Source organism: Mus pahari, chromosome 5 (assembly GCF_900095145.1).
Source record: "Mus pahari chromosome 5, PAHARI_EIJ_v1.1, whole genome shotgun sequence".
Taxonomy (NCBI): Eukaryota; Metazoa; Chordata; class Mammalia; order Rodentia; family Muridae; genus Mus; species Mus pahari.
Genome location: NC_034594.1, coordinates 58925350 through 58937295, shown reverse-complemented (window position 1 = coordinate 58937295; position 11946 = coordinate 58925350). Strand labels below are relative to the sequence as shown.

At 39.0% G+C, this 11946-nt stretch overlaps 1 protein-coding gene across 14 annotated transcripts in view; it reads left to right on the top strand.

Annotated features, from left to right (window-relative positions):
- Positions 1-11946, top strand: part of Dock10 (dedicator of cytokinesis 10) — a 243697-nt gene that overhangs the window by 84357 nt on the left and 147394 nt on the right. The window lies entirely within an intron of this gene.

Genomic DNA, 11946 nt, shown 5'->3' with positions numbered 1-11946 from the left:
TGCTAAGCACTGAGTTAGACCCTCAGCTCCTCAAGAAAGAAAAAAAAAAAAAAAAAAAAAAAAAAAAAAAGAAAGAAAGAAAGAAAGAAAGAAAGAAAGAAAGAAAGAAAGAAAGAAAGAAAATACAAACCATCATTCCAACCTTCTTTAAATGAAAGTGTTGGGAAGCTTAGCTTATTTTCCCAACTTTCAGATGCGTTGACCAAGAATCATCTTCATATATTTGGGTCTGTGTTTCCATAGGCAGCATACCTGTGGGTCATGACCCCTTGGAGGGCTAAGGACCCTTTCACAGGAGTCACATATCAGATATCCTGCATATTAGATAAATAAATTACGGTTTATAACAGTAGCAAAAGTATAATTATGAAGCAGCAATGAAAAGAATTTTATAGTGTTGGGGGAACCACTGCAACGTGAGGAACTCTATTAAAGGGTTCCAACATGAGGGCTGAGAACCACTTGACAGTATTGTGATGTGAGAAATGTTCAGGAGAAATGAAACTTATTGCGACATCATAGCCAACCTACATCCTTGAATCGTAGAGCTGTGTGTGTGTGTGTGCGCGCGCACTGCCCTTCGGTTGATAATTTTCTCCTAAGCTGCATTTGTATGTTTATTTTTAGCTTTTAATCGAGATTACTTAATATGATATCTACTACATACGAAGTCTTAATGAAACAATCATTTCCTTTGTCAGTCTCATGACCTAATTTGGAAAGATCAAATCCATGATTAACTTCACTTATTATGTCTGTCATCTGTATAGTCAGAAGCAAATGCGGAAGTTTTAAAAATAACCATGATTTATTGTTTTAAAATTGCCCCTGGCCTGTGGATTATGAATCTGCAGGGTTTCTGGGTGTTTGGGACAGCTTGGGTATGCATGATGGTTTGTCCTGTCCCTAGGAATGTTGCCTGAGAGCACTTTAGGAATTGAAATCTATAGGCAAAGACACTAATTGGAGAAACATCCACCAATTTCCTACATTCATCATGGTACATTGCATTATTGTGCTTTCTTTCTGGTCAGCTTTAGAGTACTTATCCAGGATAACTCATAGGCTAATGTGAGTCATCTCCTTCCTGGTCATGTATCCTCCTTTTCTGTTACTTGTTGCAAGGAACATTTAGAATGGGGTATCTATTTAGGCCTCTGTGTAAGGAACTAGTTAGCAAAAAGGAAGTACAAACTGAGGTCCCAGGAGTGATGTGCTAATTCTTTTCTTCTATTCTCTTGTGGCACTAGACATCAACCCCAAGGCCTTGCACATATTAGTCAAGCACCCTATCACTGGACAGGGTGATGCTTGGCGAATAAGAGACTGGAGCAGGATTAAAACCAATCTGGATTGCCAGGATGAAATTTGCGAAAGGATACTTTGAAAGAAAACAAAGAAGCAGGAGTGATCAGGACTTCTGAACTCAGTCAGTCCACACACAAGAAAAGGAGAAGTGTGCTCTGAAACTTGATACAGCCTAAGAGCATATGTGAAGGCAAAACAGAGGAATCTGAGTAGATGGCAGAAACAGGGAAGGTAACTTAGGTGCAAGGGAGCTGCAGAAGGGCTGGCTCCCAATTGATTGGGAGGGGAGCCTATTAACATAACAGAATAAATAATGTTTTCTCAAGGTTGACTGTTGTGGGAAAGACAAGAAATAATTCAGGAAAGAGCCTCCTGTCTATTGGAGTGTGCTATGGGCCATTTGTTAGAGGAGAGGGTTCATAGCACATGGGAAGCAAGGTCATGGTCCCACAACTGGGCATGCCTCAGCGAGTAAAGTGCTTACTGTGTCAACATAAGTACCCAGGTTAGGGTGGCAGTAGAGCCTGGAGCTCATTGAGTCGCCAGCGTGGTGACCTTGGGGTTCAGGGAAAGATACTCTTTCAAACAGAGCAGTTGACGAAGACACTTGATATTGACTACTTGCCTCCAAATGTATGTGTGCACTTGTGCACTCACACACACACACACACACACACACTCATACTTACATACACATACTGCATGGGCATGTCCGTACTCCATACATACACACACACACACAGGATTCCCTCACTTAGTGGCAATTTCTAATATTGATCCTCATGGTATTATCTGTCTTCACTGCGAGATCTTGAGTCTACATTTTCATTGTCTCTTCTCCTCTTCTTTGCACTCCTAGGAACAATTTCTTGTCTTCTATTCCTGACAGTCTCTTTTCTGAGGGACCCAGTGACCTCTTGCCACTATTCAGACCTCTAATTCTCTACACTCTTTAAAAAAAAATTGCTAAGTGAGCAGCAATAGTACCCAAAATTATAGATCTATTCTAGAATCTTTCCGACAGGAAAATAAATTTTGACATTTTGGCCTTTGAAAATCCCAATTGTTGACAGAGTCTTCAAGGTAAACTGGACTGAAATTCCAACCCCTCCATCAATTTACTGGTTAGGTTACACAGCTTTCAGAATCCATGGATCATTGGAGAAAAATGTTCAACTGTGATGATCTCTTCTAGAATTAAGATACATTCTCAATGAGAGAGGGTAGTAATGTGTATCATAGCCCCTGTCATTGACCACTTATGGTAAACCTATTATGATAGTAGCTATTGTTACTATTATTAAGTATTTTGATGTGGCTGTGTTTTTTTTTTCTCTGTAAGCAAACCTGCATGAAGTAGTCTTAATATAAGAGTCACACCAAATTGGTCTCCTGAGATGAAAATCATAGAACAAAACAAAGTGACCTGAGCCTGGGCATAGCTTCCAGATGCTTTTATAAACTGAAGAGATCTGCCAGCACTCCCAGAACAAAGAGGTAGCTCTTGTGGAGAGTAAAATTATAGCCTGTGACTGTCAGCACTGAAATAAAAGGGGCCATATACTCTTCTTTTGTATCTCTTATAAAAGTGATGGTCTGCTGAGTTTATCCTGGTAGGAAATTAGAGGTTACAGCTGCTCTTCATGGATGACCTTGGAAAGTCAGAAAGTTACTGCAACCTCTCCTACCCGATGCCTGTGACACCCAGGGCACATTTTTCACAGTATGAAATGATATTGGGATGTGTCAGTAATGCACAACTGTTGAAGTCCTGCATTCCAAAAGCAGAAGTCATTGGCTGCAAGAATTGTGCATGAGCATTCACATCCACATAAGCTTGGGAGGTGATAGGCCTCTGTGGCAGGTGAGGCTCCTGGTATTACAGATTGAATTCTTTAATGGCAAGAATTCAAAAATCTACTCACACGGTCCAAAGAAGGGCAGTGGAAGCAGGATATAGAAAGAACAGAAAGGAGCTCAGAGCCACTGGGGAAGAGGGAAAGTTGTCTTGGTAGAGGGAAGCAATAGATAGTAGTGTATAGCCCAACCCCATAGATGTACAGCTTCTACCCTTTTCCTCGTCACTGCCACCCCTTCACTTAAGATCGGGAAGTCCAGAGGGAAGGGTTGAATGCACTCACTTTGAGCTCCATTCCCATTGGCCCAGAGAAGCAGACACTCAGAGCCATCAGACATCAGAGAAGTCAGACCCACCATGACTAGTCCTTAAAGAGACTGGGAAGAATGGGTTTATATTGGGAAGTTTGCTAAAAATACAAAATTTAGTTGGAAGAATTGTTCACATTCAATTTGTGTTATTGTGTATGTACATACACATCACACACACACACACAGGCAGAGAGAGAGAGAGAGAGAGAGAGAGAGAGAGAGAGAGAGAGAGAGAGAGAGAGAGAGACACCAACTTGACCTGTGAGTGAAAGTTTGTGGCATTGTCGAAGTATTAAGATGGTGTTAGAGTGTAAGCTGGCAGTGGCTTTTATCACAGACCTCCTATAAATTAAAGTTCCCTGCAGCTTGTGCAGAAACATTAATTTCCCGGTGTCAGGCAGGCTTGTAATTGGCCTGTGATGTATTTTTAATGATATTTATTATCTTTCAAGTGTTTCTAGAAAACTAAATGAGACGTGTAATTTAATTTGATTTAAGTCTTGTTGGATATTTTCTATATCTTTATAAGAACCACCATTGTATAGAGAATCATTTACTGACCTTGATTTAAAATTTCATTTGCTATACACAACTGTGAACATTTGACATGTTTGAAAGATATATATGGGGTTACAACAGGGACCTATTACTTACCAAGCTTCTAAAATGAAAATAAGACTGCAAATGTAAATTCAATTTGAGAGTATCTCTTACACAACACATTCTTTAATGGTTTGTCTTTGGTTTCTAATGAAATTTTATTAAATATGAAAAACTAATCATATTAATCTCACCTAGTTGCTAAAGCTTTATATGCTGTATCAGGTTGATATTCATTCACATCTCTGAAATAAACTAATATTCAAAGGATGACCACCGCTTGATTTCATCCATGATTTGTCTGCCTTGGTTGCCAAGGGAACCACTTCAAAACTCAGCTTACTCTGAGTCTGCCCAGCTGTATGGTTCTTAACTTTGATTTTAGCGAGTGTTTTTCCGTTCTCATGAAACGCATGTGGTTCAAGACAGAGAGAGGGTTAAAGGGTCAGCAGAAGAGGGCGTGCTCCTTGCTTAGTCCTTTCCTTTCTAGTTAGGAAAGCTGCCCTTGTTTTCTGAAGCCCCAGCTTCTGAGATGTCCAATGGAACGCTTCCTGATGAAAGGCTGAATTAAATCTGTCACACGACCACAGGGTGACAGCTGTGGCCATAGATGCAGCTGTGGGGGCTCTCTCCAATCTTCCCATTTGTTTTAAATACAAATAGTGTGGATGTTGTCTCCATTCTGATCTCTTTAAAGCCAAAGAACCCTGGTTTCTCTTAGTTTCTAAAGAAACTCTTATACAGTTGGACCTTTAATTTCTTCTAAGAAATTTAATCTCTCTCTCTCTCTCTCTCTCTCTCTCTCTCTCTCTCTCTCTCTCTGTCTCGCACGCACGCGCGCCAAGGTTTCATCATGTAGCTGTAGCTGGTCCTCATACAGGGCAGACCATGCTGTTCTTGAACTCTTTGAAATCCACCTGCCTCTGCCTCCCAAGTGTGTACCATTATGGTTTTTGACAACACAGAAGTTCTTTTGTTATTTTAGTTTATATTTCTGTCTTTATATTATGTGTGTTTGTGTTTTGCTTCCATGTATGTCTGTGTAGCTCAAGTGTGCAGTGCCTGGAGAGGCGAGAAGGGAATATTGGATCCCCTGGGACTAAAGATACAGACCATTGTTAACTACAATGTGGTTATTATTAAACTTGTGTCCTCTGGAAACCCAGCCAGTGCTCTTAACCACGGTGCCATCTCTTCAGCCAAACACTGAAATTATTTTACCACTATATTGTTTGTAAAGTTGTCTGATGAACTAAAGATAGGAATGATTATGATTATTTTAGGATTCTTCCTGATAGCCTATGGATGGTAACTGAGAGCTCTTTGCTTCTCTGAATTCTCCTGAGTGCAGATAGAGCCTACTGTACTGGTCCTTAAGTAAATTTGTATTTTTGCTTGTTTTCCTGTGTTAGTTATATGAGTTCTATATTAGTTAGATACCCTCAAAAAGGCATTTATATATGATGTTACGTTATGTCAGTAGATCACAGGATATGAAAGTCAAACTTCATATATATAGAAATCATCAGGAGGGGGATCAAAGAAAACTGGCAAGTCCCAAGAAGCATCACAGGATGTGTGTGCAGTGTGACACAGAAAGATCATGAAACTTCTCAAGCATAGGGGGAGAAACTCTTTTCATACCATTTCTTTGAAAATACCAGGTTTTCATGAAAACCAGGAACACCTAATGTAGAACAAGAGACCCAGTAGGGAGTCCCAGAGGCTCACTTCTCCTGATTATACTTCCAATTTAGAAGCCAGATTTGAGTGTGCAGCCTCCCAATGGAAAGTGCTAACTGCAGACACAGTTCTGCTTTCCTGATTCTGTCAGCCTTGCCCTGTCCACAGCTCCCAGCAGCAGACAGATTCATTTCTATTTGTGTGAGTTAAAGCTACCGAATGAAATTCAAAGCATAATTTTTACAACATTGATTTTTCTCCGGAAATTTGTATCTGCAAGGCTAATTTGTTTAATATTGAATCAATTTTGAGTCTAATCGTTTTCTTGTGATCTGAATGTATAAATACAAAAAAAAAAATTATATCTTCCAGGCTATTTTTTTTTTCAGGAAAAAAAAAAAAAGACAGACTCTGAAAGTCATGCTGAATTGGTAATAGGCATATCTAGGAATTTTACCTTCCTTGTCTTTAATGGCATTAGAGAGGCCCAGATCCCTTTTTATTTGAGTTTTCTTTTCTTTTCTTTTCTTTTTTTAACTTTGTTCATAATTATTCATTTTTAATAGAATTTTAAGGGAAATTTAGATAGCAAATGTAAAATATAGTACATATCTTGGTAAATGAAAAATTCAATGTCCTCTGTATGATTGCTGGCTGGTTGGTCTTGATTTAAGTATAAGACTTTGGGTAGGATAGTTTTTAAATAAAACAAGTCTATATTTTGCTGGTATCTAGTGGTTCATCTACTATGCTGACATATTTTATATGCTTGATCGTTACAAAAACATGCTCTTTTATCCACCCTGATTAACTTCAGCCAAAATTCCTATGGCTTGCTCAAGTCACAGGGCTAGTAGGTACGAGATTCTAAAACTTCCCACCAGAGTTTCCAGTTGGAATCCTTTGCTACAACCACCATATCAGGACAGTGTGTAAGTAACTCACCAGATGTTTTTGGCTCCCTACAAAGCTAAAAATAGTTCAGTTATTAAATCGCTAATTGTGCTTCTCTGTGTTGCTGGCATAAGCTTCTAGAACCACATGCCCAATCTGTAATTATTTTCTCTGGTCTCTTTCCCCCAGTGTTTTGTGTATCTTTTGTTGTAATTACTTGACTCTGTTAGTGGTTGAAATTCTATGTGAAGCCCCACTGTGATATTTCTGGGCTTCCTCTCTGGTGGATTTTCAAAGGGTAAACAATTTTAAAATCAAATAACTCCCCAGTGTTTAATGAAGGCTTTCTTTTGAAGAATCAAGTTCATCCTTTTACCACGATGAAAGCAACACATGTTCTTCCAAAAACATAAAAACAACAACATCCTAAATATTCCAATACCACCCCAATGCAATAAGCTAATGATGTTTGAGTCTTTACAATTAGTTTTCTTTATAGTTTTAAAGTCAGTATAGTTATTCTATTACATAATATTTATTCTCATCTTCATTAAACAATAATAAATAAGCATTTTTGTTTTTATTATACATTATAGAAAAACAATTTTAATAAATATTCATTGTTTTATACGCCTTATCTCATAATTTCTGAATCAGACCATGTCCTGGCAGCCTAACAACTTCTAAGAAACCTAGGTAGTATTGATTGCAGTTCCAATCTCCTATGTAGATCTATAAATATCATCAAGATTACCTTGCACCGCTCACCTTCTGAGACAGAACCTCTGTTCTTCCTTGTGAAGCAACACTTGAACCATGGGCCTTACCTTACTTAGGTTTTCAACAACAAAAACCCCATTTATATGCACAATATTGACAGCTAACTAATTCTGGTGAAGCCCTGAAGAATTTAGAAAATCCATGGCATGTAGCATATAGTTCCCCACTGGTTTCTTCCAGACCCTATCCTAGTCTTAATGTCATTTCTAAAGCACCTTACAGATAGATGCCGTTGTCCATTACCCATGATTCTCAACAATTACTTCTATTGAAAGGCTGTACTTAGTGTCTTCACTGGCTAGGAATAGCCACTGTCAACCTTACCTACTTTTCTTGTCACCCTTAGATGAAGTTGAATACATTTCTCTTTGGATTTTATATGTGTTTATTTCCCTCATATGGAATCTAGGTTATCCCTGGATCTGGAAAAGGGGATATACACTTAGTTATGGAACATATGTTTTTTGAATATGTCCTATACATATTACAAGTACATTATAGGTGCTTTCAAACTGCAACAAGTACAAATGGTAAACCAGTCTTTATCTACTTAATATTTAAGAAAACAGTATTACAGACCTAGTATTATTCTAAGAAGTAGAACATCATTTCATCCTCCAAGGTAGCCGCTACTAAATCACTTACAAACATATATACTAAAGCATAAGGAGTTTAATCACCATGCACAAAGTATCATAGCTCATGGGGATGAAGAAAGCATTCTCACTGTTTTTCATAGAAGGCCAGCAACCACATCCTCCCATAGACTTTGAACTTAGCTAAAACAAGGCTAGATAGGCTAGGTTCATTTCTAGTTGGACCGTATTTTTTATTCTGGATAAAAGGTTGTCAACTTAGTCACATTTCAAATGCTTATTTTATTCAGCATTGTTTCGTCACCCAAATGATTTTGAATTGCTCTGATGAAAGTCCAGATGTTCGTGCTGCTATCCTTTACTCTAGAAATGAAAAAAAAAAAAAAAAAAAAAAAAAAAAAAAAAAAAGTTAAGAAATGGACAGTCTACTTGTTTCAGGCCAANCAGATGTTCGTGCTGCTATCCTTTACTCTAGAAACAAAAAAAAAAAAAAAAAAAAAAAAAAAAAAAAAAACAGTTAAGAAATGGACAGTCTACTTGTTTCAGGCCAATCGAATAGTCCTGACAGACTGGACTGTTGCCATGTCAGCTTCACCACTCCGGGCTTAGACATTGTGTTAGCGTGCCATTAGAAGTCGTGGGTAAGTCCAGAGGAAGGAAACTTTTGTTTTTGTGATAGGAGCCCATTCTAATACTGTGACGTTGATGTGGAAGGGAGCTGTGGATTTGGGGAACCCGATCAAACAAATCTCTTAAACGTACATAAGAAGAATAGGGCCTGTTACCACTGTGGTGCAGCATCCCCTGCTGCATAATGGCAGGTGCTGGTGGTGGGTTCTTTTCCCAGGAGCAGTGACTTTAGAATGGTTAATGAAATTCATTACTCATTTGCAAGAAAGGGTAAGAGTAAAAAGCACCATAAAAACCCAATTCAATTCAGGGTAATCTTGGCACACACCTTATCCCACTTGGTGTATTTCCAAAAGAAACAGACCCATTAATTTCAGAAGGGACAGCTGATCCTTGTTAAAGCCATAAATCGGTTCTGCTTACTTCCCAGTTCCACTCCATGTCTCTACCCAGAGCGAGAATGAGAAAAGAGCTGATCCCACTATCCTTGAGTGTGTCTTTCTCTTTGTACAAGACATTGAGCAGACAGATTACTTGATTTAAGGATAACTGCTACCTCTCTACCCTTGGGCTCTCACCACAACAGACACAGAATGTCTCTCCATGCAGGTTCTGTCAAATCTCAGCTTCTAAATGCTTGAGAATCTATTAGTGCCGTTTTGGGTTGTTTGCTTGTAACTGAGTCTTCTGTATCCCAGACTGTCTTTCAACTTAGCAACATAGCTTAGGATGACCTTGAACTCCTGTTCCTTCTACTTCTATCTCCCAAGTGCTAGGATTATAGGTTTGTATCACCACATCCAGTCTATGTAGTGGTAAGGATGAAATGCATGGACTCACACATGTTCAGCAAGGATTCCACCAACTAAGCTCTATCTCTTCCCATCTTAATGCAATTTACTTGCTAAAATCATATTTTAAAAAACTACAAATAGTGGAGTATTTTGAGTGAAACACATTAAGAAAATCCCTGGGAAGACAAAAGTTTACTAATGTATCCCTCAGTCAAAGATTACTGAGCACATGTAAATAACCATGTAAATAACCTCAATGCAATATCTAATTTCTATGCAAATAATCTCAAAGCAGTAAGAAAGGACTGAAGGATATCATTCATGAGTTCCCTGCTGTGCCAGATACATAAAACTGTCTTTACAAATGTTTGCAGTCTATACTATATTGATCTATCAGGACTAGTTTGTGGTTTGACTTGTAAATTGTTGTGTCAGTAACCTTAGAGTCTGGAACTGTGATGTACCTACTCTAGTAAGTTAAATTAGATCAATTTTAGCTAGTGTTTGTATTTCAGTGAAGTCTTCTCTGAAATACCATTTTGCTTCCAACTTCTTCTTTATGCATGCTTGGGAGAAGTGTAGCTGTGTATGTAGGTGTGTATGAACATGTATACATGAGAAGGACAAAGGACAATATCAGATGTGATCTTCAGGGATGACAATCATTTCCTTTGAGAAAAGGTTTTTTTTTTACTAGGCTCAGCCATTAGGCTAGCCATGGTCACTGATTGCCAAGGATCCTCCTATCCTTGCCACCCTCAGGCAGAGATTGCAAGTCGGCAATCGATATTATACCCAACACTTTTAACATAGCTTCAAGGGCCAAACTCAGAGCCTACTGTTGCAAGGTAGGTACTTTATTTAGTAAACCAACCCCTTAGTCCCGTTTTCTGTATTAATGTGCAAGTTTAGGACTAATGAGGCATAACATTTTTAAAAAATGGAACAAGACTGTAGAAAACTACTCCTGACATGCTGTTTCCCTTTACACTGCCGGGTTGCAATGCATGCACACTCCTGCACTCCTGTTCACACCGGGCTTAGAAGAGAAAAAGAGAAAGATATTAGTAACCATTACACAGGTCATTGCAGTGAGTACTGACTTAGAAGTGCGCCGCGCGCGCGCACACGCACACACACACACATATGCACATACCGTACACACAATCTCAATTTGTGATCCTTGAAAATTAGCTTTTGCCTGGGAAATAAGGAACTTTGAACTGAAAATAAGTGTAAATGAAAAAGTGTGTGTGTGTGTGTGTGTGTGTGTGTGTGTATCAAAATGCAGCAGCTCTAGGAGAAGCTTCCTAGCTGCCATAGAGCCTCTGTAAATGCTACCGCAATATGTGAAGTGTTTTAAATCACAGTCACAAAACACTGTGTTGAGCAACTCATGTCCCTCAAATGTCCCATGGAGGACTCTGTAGTTTTACTTGCTAAGCATAGCCAGTTCACTTGATAGGGCATCCTAGAAAGAACATTGACCTCACCAGTTTCCTTAAGCATTTAAGGTGTTGGCTTGTTTGTTTGTTTGTTTGTTTTTCTTTTAATCCAGAAAAATGGATGGATATCTTTCCTATTGGTCCATAATGTTCACATTTTGATGTTTCTACTATTTGGAAAATCATCCAAAAATATTGGCATCTATTTTAAGAAGCCCATTATCGGTTTTTAAAACATGGATGAAAATTTGGGAGAGTCTGCTTTATAGAGGTGGGGCACCTAGTGGGAGGTGAGGAGCTTGATAGGACAGTTGTTCCTGCCATTGCTATTTATGGGCTCACATTAGTATACAGGTTTCATGGTGACCCCTTGCCCTAACCCTAACCCTAACTCCTCCCTCCCAAAATCCCCTAAGTATGGAACAGTCTTTTCATTCATTTACACGAATGCTTCACAAAAGGATTAGGGGGAACCCTTTCATTGTGTCTTTGGTTTTCTGTTTTGTAATACTATCTTCAGAGGAAGAGCTCCATTTTTCTCACTTTGTGATCTAGTCTGGTGTGGAGCCAACACATCAGCTCTGTAATGACACATTGCTTCTCCCTCTAACTCTTTGGTGATTGTTTTGTTTGTTTGTTTGTTTCACTAGCAGAGTGTGCTTCTCAGCAGATGTGCAGCTTCTCTTGGGTACAGGATTTCAGGACCATTTGATTATCTGCATATTTTCTTCAGGCTCACCCATTCTCACCACAGTGTCTCTCTCATAGTCCAATTGTTCTATGCTAGTAGAGACTGACCCAGCTTCTCCCTGTCGAGGCAAAGAAGCTCAGAGCCAAGCAATTAATCCTGTCACAAGATCTGTGCTTCACTGACAACACAGGCGGTCTGCAAGAATTTGATTCCTACCATGTTGCCAACATTTGCAAACTGTCCTAGGTAGGACTCACAAAGCATCAGACTCAGCACGAGCAGTGTGGATCATTGTCATAACACACTGAGTAAGCAGCCCTTTCTAGTGTGTAGAAAAATCAAGTTTACATGAACAT